Here is a 27161-nt window from a genome sequence, read left to right as displayed (position 1 = left end):
AGAATAAACAATATAATTGATTTGATATCCCATATCATTATAATCACAATACTTTATCATGTTTTCCAGTAAAGAAGTTTCATATGTAATTGACTCTAATTTTAACATAAAGAATCCTAAATTTATCTGTTCACTTTGCAATTAAAAGTGTTTCTCTAATTTGTTGATGAATCTCTATCTTTGGACAGTATTGTTGTTACTATGAGGTGGTAAGGGCCAAATGTATGGATCAAGGTGTCTCCTTCAAATTGCCACTGCTTCTTTTCTAGTAAAGAACATGTAGAATTTCCTCCTTCATCTACTTTGGTCTCTTGCTTGACATTTAATTCAGTTATGTGGGTTCTGGTGAACTTACATATTCTGAATTAAGTGGAAAGGCTTTACTCCTCCATTCACTGTAGCTCTTTGAACAAGCTAAAACAAAGACTCAAAAAAACAACTTAGCAAAAATACATGGCATGTATATATGGGCTGAATTATGTTCCCTCAAAAACCCATATGTTGAAGTCCTAACTCACAGTACCTCAGAATGTGACCATATTTCGAGATAGGGTATTTACAAAGATAACGAAGTTAAAATGAGGTCATTAGGGCCAGCCTAATCCAACACGACTGATGTCCTTATAAGAAGAGGAAATTTGGACACTGACACTTAGAGAGAAGATGATGTGAAGGCACAGGGAGAAGACAGCCACCTAGGAGCCCAGTAGAGGTGCCTGCAACAGACACTCCCCTCACAGCCCGCAGAAGAAACCAATACTGTTGACATCTTGGTCTTGGACTTCTAGCCTTTGGAAATGTGAGAAAATAAATGTCTGTTATTTAAGCTACCCAGTCAGTGTTTCTTTTTTGTGGAAGTCCTAGCAAATTTATACTGCATGGATGCTTTATTCCTCAGACTTCCCTGCTTGAAATCCTCATACCACTTCAGATGTGAAAAATACATCTCTACACACTAAATAAAAGGTTATTATATAATTGTTTCTCTCCCTGAACTCAACATGAGATGATTTTTGTGTCTTCACTGGAAAATATTTTAAATTTTTTAAAAAATGTATATAATACAAATATTAAATATATATTATATAAATATATAGTGTATATCAAATATATATGCTATATTTTTTAAAAATTATACATATATATATAATATGTATTTATATTTTTAATACATATAAAATGTATTGTTTTGCATATGGCCTATGTATCATTTTAACATTATCCAATTCCTGGCTCTCTGTCAGGGAGCCACATTGCATGTATACTGTAGGATCTTCCACCCGCATGTGCCTGGATTTCTTCATGATTTTTCTTTTCTACTTTAATGATGGTTTGTTATTAATTCATAATTTCAAGGGACCTAATATATAACTGATTTTTAAAATGTCTATAAATTAACAAAGAAAAGACTAATCATACTTTTTGGCATTATTAACACCTGTATTCCCATCTCCTGATTTTTAGATATACATTTAACTTGCTTTCATGGCATGTGGCCCACAGGTTAATTATATAGTTTGTTATTTTAGGCATCTGGACAACTTACTCTTCACTATAAAGGTTTATTTTTTTCCCTTTGTACTTTTATCTGTGTAGAATACTGTCTCATTACCTCAAGACCAAACTGAATGTATGAGTGCAAGATAGGCAAATTTGTGTCACAGGTCAAGTGTCATGCCCAGTTTGCCCTCAGCAGGTAAATTGGAAATAGGGTAAGGATACTCTGAAGCCCTTAGTTTTGAACTTACATTCCAACTGGATGATATGCATGTTTAAGATTAATGTTGCAGTGAACACATAGAATTAGTTTGTGACTTAGGAGTGATTCCTTACTCTTCACTCTGGGTATTTGGGAGATAGTGCCTGAATGACATTTACAAATAGCAAATAATATGATTTCAAAATTCAATCTCCAAGGCAAGTATGCATGCAGATTAAGATAAATTTGTAACCCTCTGCTAGTGGTTCTGCTTTGGCATGAAATGGTTTCTTTGTGTAACTAGCAACTGCAGATGGTTTATAACTATCAAAGAGACTGAGGATTAATGTAGATATTTTACAATCTCCTGTAAGCATCATTTGTATTATACATTTGTATGACACAGTAGGTCACAATGATAGATTTGCTTTAGGTTACTCTGAAAATATTTTGAAAATGATAGAAACTTTTATATATAGTCAAATGGTTTGATCGATCAATTCTAGTGATACTCCTCTACAAAAAAAGGCATCTGGTCAGGTAAAACTGCTTTTCCTGAAAAAGAAAATAAAAAAGAATGGTCAAATAAAAAGTAATTCATCTATTTATGTTTTCATGAAGAAACAAATGTCATTAGCCTATGAGCTTTATGGCTTTTTAAAAACTTGTTTCTTATAGGAATGATGTGGTTTAATGTTTGTGTTATTGTATTTTTGTGGTTAAATGTGTCAGTGGTTTAATATGGGAGGAATCTAAGAGAGGGTGTTGTAGGAGGAGATTGAACTGAACACACATCTAGCTCTCCTCCTGCCCTAAATTCCTTATGTGACCTAAAAAAGATTACACACACACACACACACACACACACACACACACACACACACACACATATATATATAGAGAGAGAGAGAGAGAGAAAGAGAGAGAAATTCAGAATAGTGTTGGCAAGAAAGAATGTCATCAGCCGGTAGAAAATTGTGAGAATTTTTGCAAGTTAGAAAGGACACAATCCTGAGAATCCCCAAGCTCAGAGGGACCTAATGTAGAGAAGGAGATCAAGCGACAGTCATCAGAGTAATTAAATAGGAGCTAAAATCTGAACAGTACAACTGTTCTGTCCTATCATTTATGCCACTATACTAAATGGCAAGCACAAATAGAACTCAATGTCACGCCAAGTCTGAAGAGTATTATCAAAATTAATCTCTTTCGGGTCTGAGCAAGAAGAAGATCAGGTTGTGGAGTGACTTGAGATGCCCATGGGCATGAAGGCAAGAAAAAAAAGGAACACTCTGCTGTCAGGAGGTTAAACCTTAAAGTGCTTCTCTGCAGAACTCATCACCTTCCTAGGCTGGCAGTCGGGAGAGGGCCTGGGCTCCTTGCCTCCCTGCCAGTCCATGCCTCAGGAAACTTAACAGATACTGTCCAGTAGACTCACCTTAACTATTTACATAGAACCTAAAAGTAGCGATTTCACTCAAAGTTGAGACCTGGTGGAACATCAGACCTATATCACCACAGAGGGTTGATGTCAACCAATAGGAGGACAAAGATGAACTAACAGAGCCACTGATCCAAGGTTATAAAATAAATAATCCAAGGAACAGATGAAAACTTAACCAAAGACACTTTTTACAAATATTTAGAGAGAATCAAGTGATGAATATCTATTAAAAGGAAAGAAGAAAAAGGAGGGAGAGGAGAGGAGGAGATAGATAAGACTCTAATGAAGATGAGTAATTAGAGAAGACAAAAGTGGTTATAGAAATTTAAAATGATTGGCAAAGTAGAAAAAAATCTAATGCAAGGCAAAAGATTTAATTAAAAAACACTTAACAGGAGTTCCAGAAAAGAGAACATGAACATAGCAAATGGAAGAGATGAAAAGGAGGTAACAGAGGAATTTCCCTTGAGCTGAAGATTTGACTCTTCAGATTAAAAGGGTGCACTTACGTGTCTACATCCTACTGCAATTTCCAACCTCAAGATTAAAAGAAAATTTTTAAAGCTTTTAGAGAGAATAAATCATGTAATCAATCAAACTCACTAACATGTAGGTGAGACATAAATGAATAATCAGACTTCTAGAGGCTTTTTTTTTTTTGGTCTGTGAGCAGATGGACGACCTTACTCCCACTCCTCATGCCCACGTAGATTAATTTTAGTTTGGTCCTCTGTTTCAAACTTGACTGATTATCTTAATCACCTGGGAAGCCTTTGAAAAGTACACATCCATGGGCCCTACTCTCAGAGATGTAGGTATATTAGATCCAGGGTGTGGTCTGGGAATCTGTATTCTAAAGAGTTCCTTGGTTTGGAAACAAGTGGCTTAGCCCATAGACACTGATGACTCAATTCCATTAGCTGTTCGGTGCACGTGGGGCTCCATTCCATGGATATGAGCTCCTCACGCTAGACCACAAGGCTGACTCAGTGTGTTCTGTCTGAGGCCATATGAGTCTCATATGGCCAGCACCCAGGCCACAGAAATTATATTCATGGCTTCTGCTTTTAGACTAAACATGTCTTAGATGACAAACTATAAAAGGATGTGAAATATTTTTGCAAATCCAACTCAATTGGTAGCTGTTATCTTTCATTTCTGACTCCCCAATCATTGTTTGAAGGCTTAAATTTCACAAATAGAACAAAGGGTTCACTAAGAGTTTTGCAGTAAAGTTGCAGCTGTTCCATTCATGTGGATTTAATTAGAAAGATTTCTCCAGTAACATTTTACAGATTTATCTTATTTGTAGAGAAACCCCCAGAGTGCCCTTTAATCCTGTCAAATGTGTCATTAAGGGAATATCTTACACTGATCACATAATCAGAAGTTATATGAAGTAAAGGTGCAGCATCTACAATACAGTACATGACGTAAGCTCTGACCAGCAGGGTTGATTATGCTCAGGAAGTCGACGATCCGCCATCTTGTCAGATCCATGCAGTCTTAGCAGACTTTCTTCACACCATGGATGATTGAACCCACTACTCTTTGCATATTTAAAGACAGAGAAGGCAGATTCTCTGCAGAGAGACATGAAGAGAAGCTATGCCATGCTTATAGTTGAATGCTGCAGTGGTAGGTGGTGTGAAACTTTTTTACCTTTTTGAAGTATTAGGAAAGAAAACGTATGTAGGTGAAAGTGGAATGTAATTTCCAAACACTAATCAAATGAGAAGCATTAATTTAGTGTTACTTTTCTTTTGGTCTGCTTTTGAAACAATGGCAGACTTTTGAAGGCTCTCTCCCTTCTTTCCTGTTTGAATTTATTTTCTGATTACACTTTAATACAATAAAATAGATTCATCAGAAACTTCTATGGCATTTCCCTGCCATGGCTCTTTTTTCACCCTGATTCTTCTCTCCAGTGTGTTCCTTTGTTCTTTTGTTTAGCCTCATAACACTCTTTCAGACTGTCTTCAATCTTAAAGGAAAAGGAAAAACAGAAAAAAAAAATGAAACATTAAAAAAATCACTTTTGTAAGCAGCAATTCCCCTTCTGTCTACCCTGAACCTCATAGCATTAGTTTATATGGGTATTGTCCAGCCGGCAGAGCTTCCCTTTGTAGGTACAGTCATTCAATTTCTTTGATACACACAATAGTTAAATATGTTTCATTTTCATTTTCTAATCAGAAAAGAGGAGTGCTAAAATTCTTCGAGGAAATGTGTTCAACTGAGTGTGTGTTGGAATTTCCAAAAGATTATGCTCCTTTCAGGTACAATAAATTAGAAGGAAATTTTGATTACGGTGCCTGGTACTTGTAGAGAATGTGATTAAAAATTGACTAAAGGCCTATCCAAAGATATAGTTGAGATACTAGCTATAATTTTAGAAGATAATAAAAGTCATGACCTGTATATTTCTAAATTTCTTTTAAAATTAAAGGATATTTGCTTGACCCGATGAAATAAAATGAAACAATAAAAACCTAGTTTATATAAGAACCCCAAATAAGGTCCTAGTCATCAAATCCTAATAATTGTGCGTCCAGGGGAGACAAGGTCCCAGTAATGCTACTTTAGCCTTTACATGTTTGTGGTATTTATTTTAAACACTTTAGGAAGTCAGTGTGACATATATTCCTCTTTCCTTTTCTTTAAATTGAAGACACATTGAGTACCATCACTACACTATAGAAATAGAATACTGATTCTATTAGAGAAAAAGGTGACATTTACTTTATCTTGATTTAGAGGATAACTTATGTAAATTACCAAAAAGCAGATGTCAAGTCTCTCACATAAAATTCAAGTGAGATCAACACATTCATTCACACATCACCGAGGGATAAATTTTTTATTGCATCCTCTATATTTGTTCTAAGAATTCTGATTATATTTTTATTGTTAAAAGCTACTACAGATAGTTTGGTCACATCTTAGAAGTAATGAACGGTCACCATGACCTCATTCTTGGGAGCGTTGTCATTTGAGACCTTGTGTTTGAAAAGTGTCTGGAACTGGCAGTACTGTTGATGTGCTGCTCACCTTTTACATCTGCATACATTTATCAGAAGTGAATTTTATGTTTGCATAAATATTAGGAATTTTAGAAACTATACTACCATGTTCTTTTTGGTTCCTTTTATTGTTAGAGTCCTTACTGTGTAGAAATAGTTTTTAATATTCCATTATGTTTAATTATTTTGAGAAAATAGCAAGTTTACACTACAGTTTATTTTAAATAAAAATAAGTGCAAAATAAAAGTTTAAAGTAGACTTTGCCATAGTTTTTGCAAACCTGGCTTTTTGCTTTTTGTTTTCATTTTTTTTAATCATTGGAAAATGTTTCTGGAGAACCTCAAATGAAATAAAATTAGACACAGAGTCACATTTTAGAGGCATATAGAGAAAATGTGGCTTTTTGTTTGCATTCTTTTTTTTTATTCTGTACAGTGAAAAATTAGTTTTATTTCTTATCATACACCAATACTTTTTTTTTTTTTTTTTAATTTGAGACAGTCTTGCTCTGTTGTCCTGGCTGGAGTGCAGTGGTGCCATCTCGGCTCACTGCAACCTCCACTTCCCAGGTTCAGGTGATTATTGTGCCTCAGTCTCCTCCTGAGCAGCTGGGATTACAAGTGTAAACTGCCACATAGGGCTAATTTTTTTTATTATTATTATACTCTAAGTTCTGAGCTACATGTGCAGAAGGTGCAGGTTTGTTACATAGGTATACATGTGCCATGGTGGTTTGCTTCAGTCATTAACCCATCATCTACATTAGGTAGTTCTCCTAATGCTATCCCTCCCCTAGCCCCCCACACTCTGACAGGCCCTGGTATGTGATGTTCCCCTCCCTGTGTCCATGTGTTCTCACTGTTCAGCTCCCACTTATGAGTGAGAACATGTGGTATTTGGTTTTCTGTTCTTGTGTTTGTTTGGTGAAAGTGATGGTTTCCAACTTCATCTGTGTCCCTGCAAAGGACATGAACTCATCCTTTTTTATGGCTGCATAGTATTCCATGGTGTATATGAGCCACATTTTCTTTATCCAGTCTATCATTGATGGGCATTTGGGTTTGTTCCAAGTCTTTGCTATTGTGAACAGTGCCACAATAAACGTGTGTGCATGTGTCTTTATAGTAGATTGATTTATAATCCTTTGGGTATATAGCCAGTAATGGGATTGCTGGGTCAAATGGTATTTCTGGTTCTAGATCCTTGAGAAATCACCATACTGTCTTTTCCACAATGGTTGAACTAATTTACACTACCACCAACAGTGTAAAGGCATTCCTGTTTCTCCATATCCTCTCCAGCATCTGTTGTTTCCTGACTTTTTAATGATCACCATTCTAACTGGTGTGAGATGGTATCTCATTGTGGTTTTGATTTGCATTTCTCTAATGACGAGTGATGGTGAGTTTTTATTCATATGTTTGTTGGCCGCATAAATGTCTTTTGAGAAGTGTCTGTTCATATCCTTCACCCACTTTTTGATGGTGTTGTTTTTTCCTTGAAAATTTGTTTAAGTTCTTTGTAGATTCCAGATATTAGCCCTTTGTCAGATGGATAGATTGCAAAACTTTTCTCCCATTCTGTAGGTTGCTTATTCACTCTGATGATAGTTTCTTTTGCTGTGCAGAAGTTCTTTAGTTTAATTAGATCCCATTTGTCAATTTTGGCTTTTTAAGAAACAAATTATATTCTGTTTTACATTACTATTTTTTAAACATATGATATCCCCTTCCTAGTTTCTACACTCTTTTGGAGTTTATATACCTCTCCTAAGATAAAACCAAATCCTGGGCACATAGGTGCATTGATATTAAATAAATGCACAACTCAAGTTTCTACTTTACATCCATATCACAAAGCTTGGCATCAAATAGTTTACTGTCTATTTGAGGAGAAAATTTGTAGGCTAACCATAATGCAAAGTAGGATGAAATAAACACTTTAATGGTGATATGAGTAAAACAGTGGTGAAACCTAAAGTAAGAGTGATTAGCATAAATTTGGGAGTGGAGGAAGGAAGGGGATTACTATAACCCTCACAGAACAAGTGACATTGAGCCTGAGTCTTTAAGAATCAGGAGCACTTCTGTAGGCTAAGGAGGTGGAAGAAACATGGGTTTCTAGTTTAGGAGCTGTAAAAAGCACTACCCATATGGAGAATAGAAATCGGCCCCAAAAACCTGGAGCTTATCTTCTCAGAGGGAAGCAGTAGCACCACATCACCTCTGTTAAATGCCCTTTCAGGAGTTCTGACTTTGTTCTGCTCAGAGAAAAGAGCCAACAAAGATTTCTGGAGGAGAAATAACATACTATGAGCTCTGACACTAAGGAAAATGACTTTGGTATCAGTAGGTGGGGTTAATTGAAGCAGGGTTCTCCAGGCAAGGTATGGTGAGCCTCTGAGGTAGAATGATGGTGAGAAAAGAAAGGGAGGGAGACAGATATGGGTGACATTGTGAGGTATAGTTAATAGTGCTTGGAAACCGCCCTGTCATTGTTCTTATCATACCTGAGGGTTTCCTTGTACTTGCAGCACACAGCTGGAATCCCTGGCATGACACACCAGTCGTCTTCCACCTGCATTGATTCCTTTCTCTTTTCCCTTTGTCTTCCCACTCTCCTCATGCAAGCGTGGCATGCTGAGCTCCACCTATGTAAACCTCTCCATGCTTTATGCTCTCACATGTCTCCTTGGTTTTGAATATTTTTTTCGTTATGCTGGATGTATTCTTCCCTTCTCTCCAGTTTCTGAACATCTGCTTAGTTTTTAAAAGCCCAGCTCAGCTGAGCATGGTAGCTTACACCTGTAGTCCCAGCTCCGGGGTTGGGGAGGGTTGCATTGGGAGGATTGCTTGAACCCAAAAGGTCAAGGCTACAGTGAGCCATGATCGTGCCACTGCATTCCAGTGTGGGTGACAGAGTGGGACCCTGTCTAAATAACCAAAAACACCCAACCCAAATGTTATCTTTTTTTGGAAACTTTCCTAACCAGATCTATACTGCCCCCGACACTCCCACATCCATTGCTCCCTGGACTTAGTTGCTCTCTCCCTTGCCTCCCAGAGCAGTGTATTTATCCTTTTTAAATAAAACTAAACACATGATACTCTACACCCATTAGGCTAAAATTAAAAATTGTGACAACACCAAATGCTGTTTAGAATGCTGCAAAATTTGATCACCCACACATTGCTAGTAGGAATGAAAAATGGTACAGGCATCCTGGAAACAGTTTGAAAGTTTCTTTTTTTTTTTAAACAAAAAAATCTAAACATTCAACTATTATATGACCCAGAAATTGTACTCCTGGGTATCAATCCCAGAGAAATGAAAATGTGTGCTCACACAAAAATCTGCACACAGACATTCATAGCAGCTTTATTGTGATAATGAAAAACTGGAATTACCCCAGATGTCCTTCAATAAGTGAATAAACTGGTAAATACATACCATGGAATACTACTTAGCAATAAAAAGAAATAAACTATTGATAAATGCATTTGTATTTATCTCGGATGAACTCCCAGAGCATTATGCTGACAACAAGAAGCCAGTTCCCAAAGGTTACAAACTGTATGTTCTGAATAGTTTTCTCATTTTATAACTGCAGTCTGTTTAGTAGCAATAATCTTGATGCAGAGTTTACATTTTCAACGCTTTGACAAGGAGACTATCAGATGACTTTCCTTAAATCTAAGGAGTTAGGTGTCACTTTTAATTAGCAATTAGAAATGGACATAAGAATATATGACATGAAATCACAATATTGGTCAGTGGTCAAATATAAATCCAGTTATTTACATCATAGTTATGTATCGCTTTTAATGTCACTTTGTAGGGAACTGTTGACTGTAAAACTAGGGTGCAGATTCTAGTATAACAAATCTATAAAGATACTTGAGTTATTATCTCGCTCTATGCCCTGATTATAACGATCTTGAGTAGCAATCGATTTTCTTCTTGACAATGTCTAGGCATTTATTCATATTGCATACTCTCCTTCAGCCAATTCTTGAATTTTATCAACTGATTTTTTAAAGAATTATTTTCTATGTCCAAATGAAATGCCTTTCATTAGCAGGGACTGTGTTGTACTCATCTTCGTGCTTCTACAATCTCCTTTTGTTTTAGGTAACAAGGCAGATACCCATATTACCTGTGTTTATTGATTGGATCAATGGTGAAACACATGCTTTAATTTTATCCAATTGTCTCACATCTGAGCCTTTAAGGAAAACAGCATCAAGCCTCTCTCAATCATGAAGATGATAATCAAGTCAGCCCTTAGTCTTCTCTAAGTTAAGGAACTGTAATATAACCTTTTCTTATGTAACCTAATTTTCTTTGTTAATCATTCTTACTATTTTACTTTGAATCCGCTTTGGTTTCCACACATCCTTTAAAAATTTGTCACCAATTGGACCCTCTGTTCCAATAAGATCTCATTAATTGTAAATATATCAGATTGATTACTTCCTGTTCTATGCAGATTATTCATGTGTTACCTGTTTTCTTAGGCCTCAACTTTGTGACTGCGCTGCATTGTAGGCTGTTGATAAATATTTGTTGAATGACTAAATTTGTTTACAATTTGGTGATATTAATCTTTCTTTTTGGGAAAAGTGTACCAAGATGTGTTCCTATCTGGCCCAATATCACTTATGTTAGTAAAAACAGCTCTTTCTGTTTTTACTCAAAGAACAGAGCAAACATCCAATTGACAGCCATAGGCTGTCAGAATTGCACTTACTCTCCGACCAGGAAGGCACAGAAGTGCCAGACTTACCTGCCTGATGCTGTCCTCGTGATGCCTTCCTAGAAAGAGCCTGACGTGGTTGGATTTCTGGCAGGCCTATCATAGCAAACCTATAGATATAATCAGGCACACCCTGACACCTTTGTGACATATAGCATATTATGTTTTTGGCAAGGGTTTTTTTTTTTTTTTTAGTTTTTTTATTTACTGAAAAGTAGGAATTGTGTTTTAGTCATCTTGTGTCTTGCACATAGTAGGCACTCAAGTACTTGTCGAAGTAGAGGCTGAATAAATGAAATTTTCATCTTATGATAGTTCAATGAAGATGGCCTGTTTAATTTTAATAATAGCAAGCAATAAATATTTTCCCATAGATAAGCTGAGATTTTTATGCTATTAGTAGAGCAAATTTGTCAAATGTTAGTGTTTCACCATTCCTGGGTTCTATTTAACTCAGAGTCTGTCTTTATGCAAAGCAGACGTTCAGTATTTTCCCAGCGTTTTCTAAACCGGGAGTTGACCCATAGGGAGATCATGGGCTGTTCTCAGGAAGCCGCAGAGACTGCAGCCCCTGTGCTCTGGATAGCTGCTTGGGGAAAAGGCAGTGAACTATGGGTGACCCAGCGTTCACCATCTACTCGCTCCCCTTGGGCACTTCCTCCTTTCAGATTTGATGTGATAGTGAGGGGGGGAGACTAGAAATACCTCAGAATTTGTAAGATGAAATGTGAACTTATTTTGTTTGGACAGTAGATATGAGTCATGGAAAACTCAAGGGACTTCACAGGATAAAAAAGTTTAAGAAGTCCTGAGGTAACCTCAGACTGATGCTAATTGAATTCCCTTGACAAGGAATCTTAAATGAAGTAAAGTAGTTACTGTTTTGAAATGAGCACAAGGAAAACAATTTTCCCAGGGTGTTTCACTGGAGACAAAAAGGTCACTCAGATTTTGCAGTTACCAGTCATGTGCAAATCAGAGCTTGGATTAAGCGAGGATTCAATCCAACGGATTTGGAATTGGAAGGCTTGGATTTGTCTTGCTAATTTTATTATTCTTATTAGTTGAAAATAGTGTGATTTCCTTTTACCATCAAAGCTTGAAATGTGTCAAGTAAAATATCGAAATGTCTATTATCTTTAGAAGGGGTTCGGGATAAATTGACAGTCTTAACAGTTGGCATTAGGTTTGATTTATGTTTGTTGTATCTCAAGGTGCAGATCTTCACTTTTCTTTGTATTTTAAGCATCTCACAGAACAACCTCCGGTTCATGATTTCATCATCCCCATAGATAGTAGTTTCTTGGGACACTTCCAGCTTAAGCCAATTCCCTGGGGAAATTCTTAGTAGCCACCTATTCTAAAAAATGTCCTAGAAAGGATGCAGTTTACTTCTTTTCTGAACTCTAGACTGGTAAGTCTTTTAGACACCTCAACCTTGAAAAACAGACACTTTACTTTCAATATGCCCAATATTGAACTAATTGTATCCTTAGCACTCCTTTCTTTCCTGCATTCCTTCCTTCCCTCAACACCTACATCTCCTGTGATCTTTACATGTAGGCTTCTTTTCCAATGAAGTTCATGGCCCTTTACCCTGCTCGAAGGGGTTGCCCATTAACTTTCTAGGTGCTCCCCCTCATTCATGGAAGATTCTGGGTGGATTCTGGCTTCCAGTCTCTTTCCCCCAAGTCCACCATTTATCTGAATTGCTTCAGTATCTATGCAGAGGACTGTGACAAACTTCATTGATCGCCTACCCAAAAGCCACCCAGTTGTTCCTTTTTCTTCACATACAATAAGCCCTGCTTTTGTTCATGTAGAAACATGTTCAGCCCCAGGAAATGAATCATGATTAGTTCAACTGGTGGTTCTCATTCCTGGTTACCTATTAGAATCTTCTTCAGAGTTAAAGAAAAGAAAAATACCACTACTAGGAACCACCTGAAAGAGTCTGCCATAATTGGACTGAGATAGGGCACAGATGTTAATGTTTTCTAATTTGTTGGTTACTTTGCTGATAATTCTAATATGCAACCAGGCATGACAACCCTGGCTGCAAACCCACCATGGCAACCTCAGTACCCTTTGTGATTGCTCCAAGGCTATGCATGCACAACAATTTGAGAATTTCTACCAAGGGTTTCTGGGAAAACTTTTTTTTTCATGATAAAGAATTTCATAAGAAAATACTCTTTTGCCCTTTCCATTTCTTGTGTCTTGGTTGCTGTCTTAAGAGGATGCTTGTGGCTAATGTAGCTATCTGGAAACTCTGAAGTGTTAAATCAATCAATCTGATAAAGATGGCAGAATGGGAGAGGGTAAAAATCCAGGGTCTCTGAAGTCGTTGTTCAATCTGTGAACCAACTGGGCCTTCCTACTTCTAGACTTTAGGAGAGATAAGCAGTAGTCTTACATTAAGGCCACTGTCTGTCAAATCTTACTTATTTTGCCAAAAGTGCATTCAAGATAGATTGCCCCATCCAACCTCCTACATCAAGGGTAAACAAACTCTTTCTGTACGGGGCCAGATGGTAAGTATTTGGGGCTTTGTGGGCCATATAGTTTCTGTTAGAACTACTGAGTGCTGCCATGGTAGTGCAAAAGCAGCCACAGACAATATGTAAACAACTGAATGTGGCTGTTTTTCAATAAAGTGTTATTTACACAACCAGATTTTACCTGTGGGTTATAGTTTGGTGAATCATGTCCTAAATCATCATTAAGAAGTGGCAGGGTATCAGCTTTTGTAGGGTTAACTACATTTAAATATTTTCCTTTTTTGAGACAGAGTCTTGCTCTGTTGCCCAGGGTGGAGTGCAGTGGCAAGGTCTTGGCTTATTGAAACCTCCGCCTCCCAGGCTCAAGTAATTCTTGTGCCTCAGCCTTCCAAGTAGCCGGGACTACAGGCACGTGCCACCACACCCAGCTAATGTTTTTATTTTTTGTAGAGACAGGGTTTGGCCATATTGACCAGGCTGGCCTCAAACTCTTGATCTCAAGCAATTTGCCTGCCTTGGTCTCCCAAAGTGCTGGGACTGCAGGCGTGAACCACCGTGCCTGGCCCTACATCTTTTACATTTTGAAAGTAAGAGATTAACTTTCCTTTGTGGGGCAATGCAGGACACTACTGGAGAATTGGGAATTTAGTACAGGAGAGGCAAACAGAAGTGTGTTACCTAGACTAAAAGGGTAAGAGAGAATTATGAGGAGGGAAGAAACTTACATAGGATCCCCTTAGAGGTTTTAGATGGTCCTTAGTAATTTTAGAGATTTTTATCGTAAGAACAGAGCAGTGGGCATTGCCTCCATCATCGCAAACTTTATGAGATTTCCTGAAGCAACAAAATCTATTTTGACTCAGACTTTTGATGTTTGTTCTTTGGAGAGAGAAATGTTTACTGACATGTATAAATGATGGTGGGAGGACAAAAGGGCTAGATGGGATTCTAATTTATCAGGCTGAACGTCTGGGAGTTTCCTACTGAATGGACAGATTTTTCTTCCTGCAGCAGTCTTATTTAACGGGACATAAAATCTTTGACACCAGCTAGCTTTCACCCACCAATTCAGGTATACTTTGGTGACAGCCTAAAAGGTGCTACCTGACTTGCACAAAGAACTTTCACTCGGATCTGATGGAGGCAATCAGTTCTGCGTTGTGGAATTTTCCCTCTGAGGTTTCTAGCAAGACGGTGAGACTGACTAGGCCTCTTAGGGGAAGAAAAGGAGCCCACTCTTCAGCTCCACAAGGCCCCTGCAGTTGTCCAAATAAATTGGGTACGATCGCTTTTCTTCCCTATTTCACCTTTACAGCTACCTTTTCCCATTTACGTTTGAATTTGTTTGTATAAAAATTATGGAAGCATAGTTGCTACCTTTAGGGAGGGGTAATAGGAGCCTTGGGTAGGAGGTCAGGGAGACGTGTAATTTGTTAGTATTCTTGTATGATATTTGAAATTTTCCATTTGCGTATATTACCTTATAAAAAAAAGTTGAAATTTACCTGTATTTAAAAAATTGCTGGATGAGGGCCTAACAGGTAGCCTTAGTAGATGCAAGTGGTAAGAGAAGGGTGTAATGTGAAATTCATTTAGGTCTTTATGTATACAACTATGTATACTTACAAAGTACAACTTTGTATACTTATGTAGTTGTATACATATTGTCCCCAGCAGGGCTCAAAACCTAAAGTTAGCCAATGATTATGAATATTTGTCAAAGAATACATATATAGCTGCCTTGCCTATTCACACAAGCGTCAGCTTGAACACTGATAAAACTGCATAACACAGGTCTGTGAAGTTTATCCATTGAGAATTAATAGCTCGGTAAATGTTACAGTGGTTATGTCCATCCCAGTATTTGTTAGGACCATGGCCGCTGGGCCCTAGATAGACATTTGCAGTATGACAAATGTCTGCCTCCACCTGTCCATAGTCGACTGAGCTAGACTAAGCCAAGTAGCAGTAGGAGCTGATGGTGCAGTTGAGGAGAAGATAAAATTATATATGCATAAATGTCATGAGAAAGAATAGGAGCTGTGGGGGGTTATGAACAAATAGAAGTTATAAAGAAAGAAGCAGTAAGTAAGTAGAGGTATTAATGTAGAAAAATGCTACGAGGTAGATGTTGAGGAAACAGCTTATTATTATAGGAGAATTAAGAAGCTATACCAACGGAAACAGGAAATGTAGAGAGTAATTGATAGTATATCCTTTAATAGTATGGCCATTAAAGAGAAGATGTGGAAATTTTGCTGTTGAAGTCCCCAGTGCAACTTTTGTATTTGTGGAGTTTGTTTTTTTCTGTTCTTGGATTCCTAGGAGGTCTCTGTTTTTGTATCTTTTTATAGTTAATCCCCTTACCTTGACTTAGCCTGAGTGAGTCTGTGTTCTTTTTTTCCCAAAAACCTAATTCAGACCAAGTGAAAATTCCTGCTCTAGACCTCAGTCATTTTCTCCCAAATAGAAGATCTCTTTAGCTAGGGAGGCTAGGTTGGCGTTATTCTTAATGGCTATGTCATGAATCTTAAGTTTCATGTTAATAGGGAATTTATAAAACTCCAAAGAATGTTTCAAGATCTACAAGTAAAAAAGTGCAAATGATATGCAGAGACTGAATATAAAAGAGAGAGGAATGTGTATGTGAGAGGGAGGGGTAGCAGAGTAGAGGAGAAGAGAAAAATTGTGAAATAGATTTCCTCTGTTCGTTTCTCTTCCTACCCTCTCCAGGCACACATCTGGCACCCATTTGTTTCTTTCTTTCCTTTTTTTTTAAATTATACTTTAAGTTCTAGGGTACATGTGCACAACGTGCAGGTTTGTTACATATGTTACATGTGCCATGTTTGTGTGCTGCACCCGTTAACTCGTCATTTAGCATTAGGTATATCTCCTAATGCTATCCCTCCCCTCTCCCCCAACCCCACGACAGGCTCCGGTGTGTGATGTTCCCCTTCATGTGTCCAAGTGTTCTCATTGTTCAGTTCCCATCTATGAGTGAGAACATGCGCAACTATCCTTGCAATAGTTTGCTGAGAATGATGGTTTCCAGTTTCATGCATGTCCCTACAAAGGACATGAACTCATCATTTTTTATGGCTGCATAGTATTCCATGGGGTATATGTGCCACATTTTCTTAATGCAGTCCATCATTGATGGGCATTTGGGTTGGTTCCAAGTCTTTGCTATTGTGAATAGTGCCACAGTAAACATACGTGTGCATGTGTCTTTATAGCAACATGATTTATAATCCTTTGGGAATATACCCAGTAATGGGACTTGCATCCCATTTCTACAAGTCTTGGCTTCCCCAACCAATTTTACTTGAATTGCCGTTGTTGTAACCTATTTTTCTTCTTCCACACTTTATATTATTCTAGGGTTGAGATACCTACAGAGACCTGAAAGATAATGCAAATTAATGAAGCAGTAGGGGATAGGCTTTTTTGCTTGTTGAACGTATAAGATATTTCTCACTTCCAAAAAATGCATGTTCTGTTTAGTCAAGGCAGGTTAACTGCAGCAACAAAATACCCTCACATCTGAGTGGCTTAACATAATACATTCCTCATCCATGTTACACACCAGAGTAGATTTGGGGCTGTGCTCCGTGCTGTCATCCAGGGATCCGGCTTACTTCCAGTTTGAAGCTCTATGACTCCCTAATCCTCCATGGAATCTTTTGCATTTGGATAAAGGAGAAGTTATGAAGAAGGTACATCCATTTTTAACCCTTTCAACCTATGTGATCCTACCACTTGATCACATTCTGTTGGTCTAGATCCCAAAGGGCTGAGAAACGTAGAACCCATGAAGAAGAAAAGGACACAGATGCTGGTGAACACCAGAAATCTCTACCATATGTAGTCCTCTGAATTAGCAGGGAGGTGGCAGACACTTCTCTTTCTTTGCTTACTCAAGAGGAAACAAAAGCTTCTAAAGAGCAAGAGCCTTTCCTCTTCTTTGATGTTGCTGGATCCTAGAACCTGCCTGCCACAACTGAGACTATAAAAATGCCAGACACGTTTCTTTGCTGGCATCCCTTTCAGCTAGAGACAGCCCTAAAACACACTTCCAGTGAGACATAGGGAAAATATGGCTGATTTCTTGCCTGATAACATGAGAAAAGTGCAAAAGCAGTGGTATTTTCCTGTTCCTTCCTTCTTTCCTCAGTTTGGGTGCAGTTGAGGGAGTGCATCTGCCTTGCAATCATGGGGCAACAGGCTGGAGGATGAAGCCAATGTGTACAAGAGGGTAGGGTGAAAGAAACAGCCTGGGTTCTCGATAACATTCTTGAGCTACTGAACAAATCATAGGCTTGTTCAGCTTTGGGCTTTCCTATTCTGGAAGGAAAAAAAATAAAACAACCCTTTTATGTAGGCTTCTCTCTGGGTATTCTGCTAGTTGCATTCCTAAACATCCTAACTGGTATACTCAGCAGGTCCAGTGGAGTGGTGAGGATGGGAAGTGACAGCTGTCATTGGAGACTGATTAAACTGAATTCAAAGGAAACAATGGCCATAAGAAGGCTGGCTATGATGGGAGGTAGGGAAAAAGGAGATTCAGCTTAGAACTTTTTTCTATAGACAGTGTATGTGGGGATTAAGCGTATAGACTCTGGATTCAGAAAGACAGTGGCTTGGATTCTAATGCTATCATTTGTTAGTTGTGATCAAGTTGCTTAGTCTCACTTAGGCTCTTTTTCCTTGTGTGTAAAATGCAGAATAAAGCAGAGCATATCAAAGAATCGTTGCAAAGGCTAAGTAAAGTCACACAGGCTAAACTCTTAGCACAGTGCCTAGCAAGTGTTTAATACATGTTAGCTATGATTTAGGCCATCACTGATCTTTAGCCTTTTATATCTGCTAATGCATATCTCCCCCTGGATTGCCCCATACATACCTCAAACTTCTAGTGTCTGCCCTTTCCCTCCCTCCCACCATATGTTCTTCATTTCTGCAAGTTAGGCCAATGTCTTGGGGTAGCAGAAAGACATGTGGTGTGCTGTATGAAACTAAATGTTGGGGCTTGGGCAGATTGGATTCATGGAGCATGCTATGAGCTGTGTGGTTATCCAAGGAGCCCAATAAAAGCTGATCTCATCCTACTGATTGAGTTTGCTGACACTCTCATCATTTCCTTGTACAGTTTTTATGGTTCAGAATGACTGTTGCCAGCATCTAGAAGGAATTACTTTTCCAGGCAGTGCAATCATGCTATTTATCAAAAGAAACATTGGACAATCAAAATGGGCTGCAGAGCTGTGTCCTGAGCTATCTGGCCAGCTCCCGGCAAGAAGCTTCTTTGTCCTTTAAAGACTGAACTTTATCCTCAAGCAGTAACAGGACTGGAATGAAAGGAGTTTGGAATTATTCAGCTTTGGTATGTGAAGAATAACTTACTGTGTATGCATATGAGGGGACATTTTTAAAGGAAGAAAACAAAGGATGTTTGTCTCTGCCTCACTGACCTCTCCATTTTAACCTTGTTCATTTTGCTTGAAGGATGTTTTGACTCTGTTTATGAATACAAATATTTTATGTAATTCATTCATTGATTCAATATTTGCTGATTGTCTTCTCTGGCCTCAGCACTGCTGAAGGTACTGGGATACAGTGCCACATGAGTCAGAGGAGGTTCCTGCTTCCAAGGAGGCTGAGCCTCAGCTTTTAGGGTACATGATGTAACAGACCTGGGTTGAAGGGATTAGATGTGGCAAAGAGGAATGTTCCAGGAAACAAATGTCAGAATTGTTCTAAGGGGAGTGTTGGCTGTAGAACATATACCTCTTAAAATGTCAGAGATGCCGTAGAACAAGTATTAGTTTTTCTATCATGCTTCTACCTATAGTTTTTCACTATAGCATTGAAATATGCAGAGCTCCTATTTAAGTCAAAAGCTATTATATAATGTTTTCTGAATGAAGACAGTAATTACTCCTCATAATATGGTTTATTATAAGAAATTGATAAAATCTTAGATCTCAAAACATAATATGCACGATAAAATCCTGATATAACATAGTTAATCTATACTTCAGGGGTTAGCTCAGTTTCCTTCAATTATCATTGTAAAAAGGTTTCACTATAACGAGAAGGAAGAGCAGATTAATTTGTAAAAGAATTAGACATGCTGGTTTAGTTCAACCAAGAAAAACAAGCAGTAGGAAGAAATGCGGATAAGTGAGACACTGACAAAGAATACAAAACATCAGTGAGTCCTTAAGATAAATCTACTTCAGCACTTTGTTCTAATAATTGCAGGTGAAATTAACTATTTTGGGGGAAGAATAACAGGAATGAATCAATTCTATTTCAGGTTGGCATTTTCATGTGAGGTTTTAAGCATTTGTAATTTCAAGTTGAGTAGGTTAAGAAATGGAAAATATGGCATTTGAAAATTTTAATGAATATCTATGTTTATGGATACTGTTTTTCTATGTAATATGTATGCATTTTTAGTATAACCATTTTCTTTCTCGAACACCTTTTTTTAGAACCACACCCCTTTCTAAAGTACCCTACATCCCTTGAGTTAATCTTTGAGCTTCTCAAAAGAGTCTTCATGGAAATAAACTGATCCTATACCCTGGCCAGTCAATGTCCTTCTCATTTTAGAAATGAGAACAATGCCCATTCTCCTCCTTTCTGAATTCCTGGAGCTGTGAGTTGTGGCACTCAGGGGGGTTAGTGCTCACATTTTTTACCATGTGTCTTGTTTGCGGTGCCGAAGAGAAGATGAAACACGAACCCAGAGGAGCAGGATGACAGACAGTGAGAGTCCCTGGTTCCAAATGTTTCCAGGTTCACTGCCAGATTTCTGTTCTGAATTGTGTAAGACAAACTGCTATCCTGATTTGCTCGCTTTTGTTAAGCTAGTTCAAGTTGGGTTTCCATCACATGCAACCAAGTGATTCCTGACTGGTGCAATCATTCCCACCACTGCCCCGTGAAAGCCCTTCCATTAATTCAGGCTTTTCAGCCTATTTCCTGAACCCCATTTGTGTGCCTTCCTCTGCATCTCTGCATTGTAATTGCCATCACTTCATCTCCTGTGGAAGTGCAATCCTTACTTAGCATCCATCCCAAGTCCCTCTACCATTGCACACCTCTCCACAACCACCTCAGCCCTCAGCATTCCCTCCAACCTTGGAACTCACGTGGGCATTGTTCTCAGTATGTGATCACTGGCTCTTTCCTTTTCTCCAAACTCCTTGAGTACTGAGACAGTATGTCTTGCCTTTGTGTCTCTCCAGTGCCTTAAACATTGTAGCTACTCAGTTTTGATAAATATGATGTTGCCAACTATCATTTTATAGGTATGTAAGAATCTTGAAAGTACAATGGGAAATGAACTTAAATATAGTAATTCATTTTAGCTGAGTAATAATTTTAGGATTAGGTTAAATTGAATAACAGTAGTTCTTATAGTGACGAGTTTTATAGGAAGATGCTACTGTATTGTATACGTACACCCTGTTTGTTAAAGAGGATGTATATTGGAACACAGGATTGCTAAATTAATGTCATACAAGGTTGTTATAGCACAGCTGTCAAGACCAAGCATTCCTGGCATTTTATGTTGATGTTGAATACCTTTTCTATTTTCTTCAAGTGACTTGAAATTATGTCATGCTCCTGGCCGAGTCGTCTTCTAGGCAGGTCAATTGTCCCAAGCTACATATATGTTTATGATGCCATTCTAACGTGACTGTGCTTCCACCAATCCCTGAAAGAAATTGTCTTTTGAGCTTTACCCTGTTTCCGCATCTATTTCTTTGAGGGTAGCACCAGCTGCTTTACAACTTAAATAAATAATACAGCATGATATTTTCCTTGCATTCTTGGATGCAAGCCCACCTCTATGACTTCCAAACATTTTGTTAGCTGTTAAAGTGCTTGACCAGACCAAAAATAATTGGCAGAAAGAAAGACTGAGGAACATGGACACCATACAGAACACACTCACTGTAGAAAGGCAAAACACAGTCACTGTAGGAAGGCAAAACAACAGGGAACTCAGCAGTGAGCGTTTTTTAGCTTGTGTATAAACTCTTGCAGTTGTGTGCTTATTGTAGCAGTCAGAGCACAGAGAAAATGTTTAGTATTGGAGAACTGAAATAGAGTGTATACTATATTGATATATGTGTACATACTTTGGGGAAATATTTCCAAAACAAAATGCTTTACAACAAATTAGGGGTAGATGAAACAGCATTAAACCAGGTAACTTGGACAGAAAAAGAAGTTAACTGTAAATATATATTCAAAGTTTCTAAATATGCCTTTTTTGCTGAACACAAATGGACTCAAAGCGTAGTGCTTTGATTTAGGCTTGTGAACAGAAATTGAAGGAGAGAGATCCTTAAATGTAAAAAACTAGATCACAAAAATAACAGACCATAAGTCAGAATACCAAGGTAGTCATAAGCTTGAGCTGGAATGATGATTATTCTAGTTAGCAAAAACAGCAAGCTAGAGAGACAGACTATGATAAGCAGAATACAGGAACATGGAAATTTCAGAAAAGTTTGGGTCACAGGGCTTGGCAGGCTGGTGAGGGTCACCAGACTAAATATTATTTTCTCAAGATGCAGGACTTTTGACTGGAAAGTAAACTCTATTCTGGTGAAAATTCCGACAGCCCTCCTTTCTAGTCAAATGACTGGCATCTGTATTATTTAAAAATAGTTTTGTATGGCTCAGGAAATGTGGGAGAAATACTTTTTTCTCAAAAAAGCTAATACCTGCAAGTATTGCATGTGGATAAGAGATAGCTCCGCATCACCGATCCATTGGGTTTCATCTTAATAAGAAAAATAAATTACAACCTGTTATTTTTAAAAAGGAGGTAGCACATTTGCTATGCAGGGAAAATTATAAATTAAGATTTCAGCTTCTGGCCCTACAAGATCAGAAGAAATGCTGAGGGCTGTATTTTTGAGAAATGAGTACAGTAAAATACAGAGGAAAGAAGTCCCTCTTCCTATTGTGCTCCTAAGATGACAGCATAAGTGGTCACATCTACTTAATTCCCAGGAACTGCATCACTTCTCTTTCCAGCAGGGCCAGTTTCATGGGTGCACAACCTGGTGCAGCTACACAGAACCCTTCTCTCAGAAGGGGCCCCGTACTTGGTTTAGTGCTCTCCTATTGCTCTCTTGAATTCTTCATAATTTTAGTTTTGTGCTTATGGAATAAGGAACATCTACATGAGCAGAGGAGCCCCTGAAGGTGCGGCTCACATGGGTTCAAGCTGGCAGGCACCCTAGCAGCAGGCAGTGGCACACAATGAGCATCTGACCTGGCAAGCACATGCCTTAAGCAGTCTGGGATCCCTTGGCTCCCCTAGTGGGGTGGTGTGCAGCTGGGGATCAAGACTCGGGTCTAGATTGGTGGTGATGACAGCAGTACCCCTGGCCCTGAAAAAGAGGTGGGTATGGCATGGGGGCAGCACTGGGACCTGGACTGTGACCCAGTTTGCAGACCATCTTGGGAGCCCATCCCTTTGACTTGTGCACAAATATTAATTCTCTACCTTGAGCTCTGATATAGGAACTGCTGCTACTAAGGCAGTAAATGTTGTCAGTAAATAATTAAAAAATAAAATAATATGAATGGACATTGCAATTAAAGCAGATCAGTGAGCCATTATGATTCTTCAAAGAGTTTAGAATCTTTGGGTTTGAAAACCACTGCAATCCTGAAAAACAAATATCCACAGACTTAGATATATGATAGTTTTATTTTTAATTCTAATTTTTAACTTTTTGAGGATGCTACGTACTGTTTTTCATAATGGCTGTGCCAACCACATTCAACATAAACAGTATGCAGTGGTTCCCTTTACACTACATTCTCATCCATACTTGTTATTTTTTTCCTTTTCTATTAAAACCATTCTAACAGGTGTGAGGTCGTATCTCATTGTAGTTTTAATTTGCTATTCCCTGATGGTCAGTGATGCTGATCATTTTTTATATGCCTGCTGGCTATTTGTATGTCCACTTTGGAGAAGTGTCTATTCAGATCCTTTGCTTATTTTTAAATAGGGTTATTTGTTTTCTTGTTATTTGAGTTTTTTACACGTTTGATATTTAAGCCCTTATCAGATATATGGTTTGCAAATGTTTTCTCCCATTCCATAGGCTGTCTCTTTATTCTGTTGATTATTTCCTTTTTTATGCAGAAGTTTTTATTTTCATATACTCCTGTTTTGTCTATTTTTGCTTTGGTTGCCCGTGCTTTTGGGGTCACATTAAAAAAATCATTGTCCAGTCCCATGTGAAGGAGCTTTTCGTTTCTTAGTGTGCTTTTCGTATCATTTTCTTCCAGTAGTTTTACAGTTTTAGGTCTTAAATGTAAGTCTTTAATCCATTTGAGTTTACTTTTGTCTGTGATATGAAATAAGGGTCTAATTTCATTCTTCTACATGTGGATATCCAGTTTTCCCAACACTGTTTACTGAAGAGGCTGTTCTTTCCCCATTATGTATTTTTGAAATGTTTGTCAAAAATCAATTGACCATAAATGCATGGATTTATTTCTGGGCTCTCTATTCTGTTCCATTGGTCTATGTGTCTGTTTTTATGCCAGAACCATACTGAATTTGTTTACTGTAGCTTTGTCATATATTTGAAGTCAGGTAGTGTGATGCCTCCAGCTTCATGGTGTTTTTTTTATTTGTTTAGTTTTTTGTTTTTTGCTACAGATTGATTGGCTACTCAAGGTCTTCTGTGCTTTCATACAAGTTTTAGAATTGTTTTCTCTATTTCTGTGAAAAAAATGCAATTGAAACTTTGATAGATATTACATTGAATATGTAGGTCGCTTTCGGGTATATGGATGGGGAGACATATTTACTCTAATCAGTCATTAGTGTAAAGAAGTAGATCGTCAACAAATTTTATTAGGTCTGATGAGAAAAATATTACAGTGTACATCTCTCCTCATACCAATTTTGAATCCTTTAGAGATTGTTTCTCAAAGCATAATCTATTGACTGCCTGTGTAAATAAGTAAATAGTAAATATATACCTGGACTACGGGAAGGGGAATTTGTTAAAAATGGTTTCTCCCTGGCAGCATCACATCAGAACGCCTAAGGATGCTGCCTTGGAATTCATATTTTTAACAAGCTCCCTAGGTAATTCTGATGCACACTTGGAAACTACTGTCTCAAGAGAAAGGAAAAAAAGAAAAATGAAGTTATGAGAGCTCTGGCCAGCAAGACTTCTTTTTTCTTCTTCTTTTTTTTTTTTTTTGAGATGGAGCCTTGCTTTGTCAACCAGGCTGGAGTGCAGTGGCATGATTTCAACTCATTGCAACCTCCACCTCCTGGGTTCAGGTGATTCTCCTGCCTCACCCACTGGAGTCACTAGGATTACAGGCGCATGCCACCATGCCCAGCTACTTTTTGTGTTTTTAGTAGAGACGGGGTTTCGCCATGTTGGCCAGGCTGGTCTCAAACTCCTGACCTCAGGTGATCCACTCGCCTCAGCCTCCCAAAGTGCTGGGATTACAGGCATAAGCCACCATGCCCGACCCAGTAAGACTTCTTGCCATATCTAGTGCTTCAAGGAAATGCATGTTGAGGTGGTGGGGAATGGGAAATAGGCACACTAGAGGCCTGGAAGTCCTTAGGAGCTTGAGATAGTGAATGTGTCCATGAATCACCAATACAAAGCCAGCACAGGTAAATCCTGTAGGAACGTTGACCAAATGCCTGTAATATTGTTGAAAAGCAAAAACACTCAGACCAATGCCATCATTTTGACAGAGATGTAAGAAGAGACCTATGTATGTAAGCAGATATGTTTATTTTACTAGTTGTCTTAGACACAAAATAATTAAAAAAAAATTAGAACTACAAATTATAGTTCTCAGTACCAGATTTATTTTACAATCGATTGTCAGGCTTAATTGTAGTTGAAAAATTACTCCTAGAAAATGCCTAGCAAATCTATGTTGTACACAACTTAGAAAAGAGATCTTACAGAGTATTTAGGAAGAGGAAACATTTTTAAGTTTTTACAAAGCATAAAATGGAAAGAGAATTTCCCCTATAATTCTATTATTAGATTTTGTACCAAATGAGTGTGGAAGTACAGTTCAACATGTCTAATAGAACTTTGTTCAGAGACAGCAAGAGTTTTGCTCCATAATTCTTGAGAATGGAGAAACTTTCCTTCACTGGTCCCCACCTTTCTCAATCCACCAGTACCACAGTTTTACCCAGCGACCCTCAGCTTTTTGGGATACTCAAGTCGTAGAATCTCAAGGTTTAAAATACCGAGTTATTGATTCTAATCTCCTTTCTAGGACTTAAGTCCAACCTACAGTATATGTAAAACTGCTCCATTGTGGTAATGGAGACCTTATTCTCTCTATGGCAGTTCTCATTGCTAGAAAGAAAACCCAAATTTATCTCCTCTTTTTTTTTTTATTCATTGTACATTGAACTTTTGAGGGCTGCTTCAACATGACACCTTTTAAAAATATTTAAAGAGAACAATCAATCTACCTTCTTTCTTCAGGCTAACCAACACCAATTCCTTTCTCATTTAGGTTATAGAAGATGGGGGAACATTTATCTTCTTTATTATGGCTACTGTATGTCTATTAATACAACCTAAGATTATATTAGCTTCTTTTCTGGTTGAGAGTCACACTCGGGTTAAGCTTGCAAGTATATTAAATCTTTATGCCTTTCCCAAAAATGGTTCTGTGATGTCATTGTCTCCCTGCCTTTGTTGGGTTTTATCTGCTTTTGTTCAGTGTCCTGGTCATACAGCTTTTTGTTTCCTGTTTCTCCCTTTCAATGTATTTGCTTTCTTTCTCAGCATCATGAAATCTGTAAATGTGATGAACACAATTTCAATATTTTTAACTGTGACATTGAGCAGGCAACATTCTGTATTCCACCATTAGAAACATCTTTTTAGGCTGGCAGTCTTCCATTAATCAGTATTTGGTCATCATCTAGTTACAGATCCTCCTAAACTTCCTGATATCTGGTTCATATTTCTCTAACTTGACCATGGATTTTCAAATTCCTTTATACTCTCTGGATGCATTGTGTCTGTAACATTTTCCTAAGTCAGTTCTTTAACTCTATCTAAAAAGAAACAAAGTTTGACCTATTTTACATCAAAATCTTTACTTACCCACCTGGATGAGGCAGTGGGTTGAGTGGTGATGAGCAGGTTTTGAAGGGCCTTGAAAACCATGCTGAGGGGTTATGACTTTGTTTTGTAGACAACAGGGGGCCTTCTGCAGTTGAGCAGAGAAGCAATATAATTGCATCCAAGTGTGATATGTAGTACTGCCCAGATGCTGAAAGAAGCTGGGATCCAGAAGTTCTGAGAAACTGAAGCTAGAAGTAGTGGGGCAAGGGCATGCATCACACATAACACATTAAGGAGGGAATTCTGCAGCAAAGGTCATCAGTTTTTGGCCAGTGGACATTTTCCTAACTGAAATGATGGTGTTGAGACATTCCTGAAGCTCTTTCAAAATCAGATTGGCAACATGACTTCCTCCTTGTACAGAGTCAAAAATCTTACCCTTTGCAACTGCCTCCTGTTTGTCCTGGTTCTCCCCTAGTAAGCAACTTTGAAAGCTTATCTAATCATCTTTCTGTATAACAGGTTCTTAAATATTTTAAAACAGTGCTCGTTTTTCTTTTATTCAAACTAAACATGTCCAATTTCTGTACTAGAAATGTTATTGACT

General features: G+C 38.0%; 1 long non-coding RNA gene across 1 annotated transcript in view; it reads right to left on the bottom strand.

The window, feature by feature from the left end:
* The window catches only part of LOC105739439, a 106331-nt gene that overhangs the window by 16884 nt on the left and 62286 nt on the right, over positions 1-27161 (bottom strand). Inside the window, exon 3 of the long non-coding RNA XR_001115356.2 lies at positions 21024-21156. This is a non-coding gene — a long non-coding RNA (uncharacterized LOC105739439). The remainder of the gene's footprint in view (positions 1-21023; positions 21157-27161) is intronic.

Source organism: Nomascus leucogenys, chromosome 2 (genome assembly GCF_006542625.1).
Source record: "Nomascus leucogenys isolate Asia chromosome 2, Asia_NLE_v1, whole genome shotgun sequence".
Taxonomy (NCBI): Eukaryota; Metazoa; Chordata; class Mammalia; order Primates; family Hylobatidae; genus Nomascus; species Nomascus leucogenys.
Note: the sequence above shows the minus strand (reverse complement) of the source record. Positions and strands in the feature narration are given on the sequence as shown.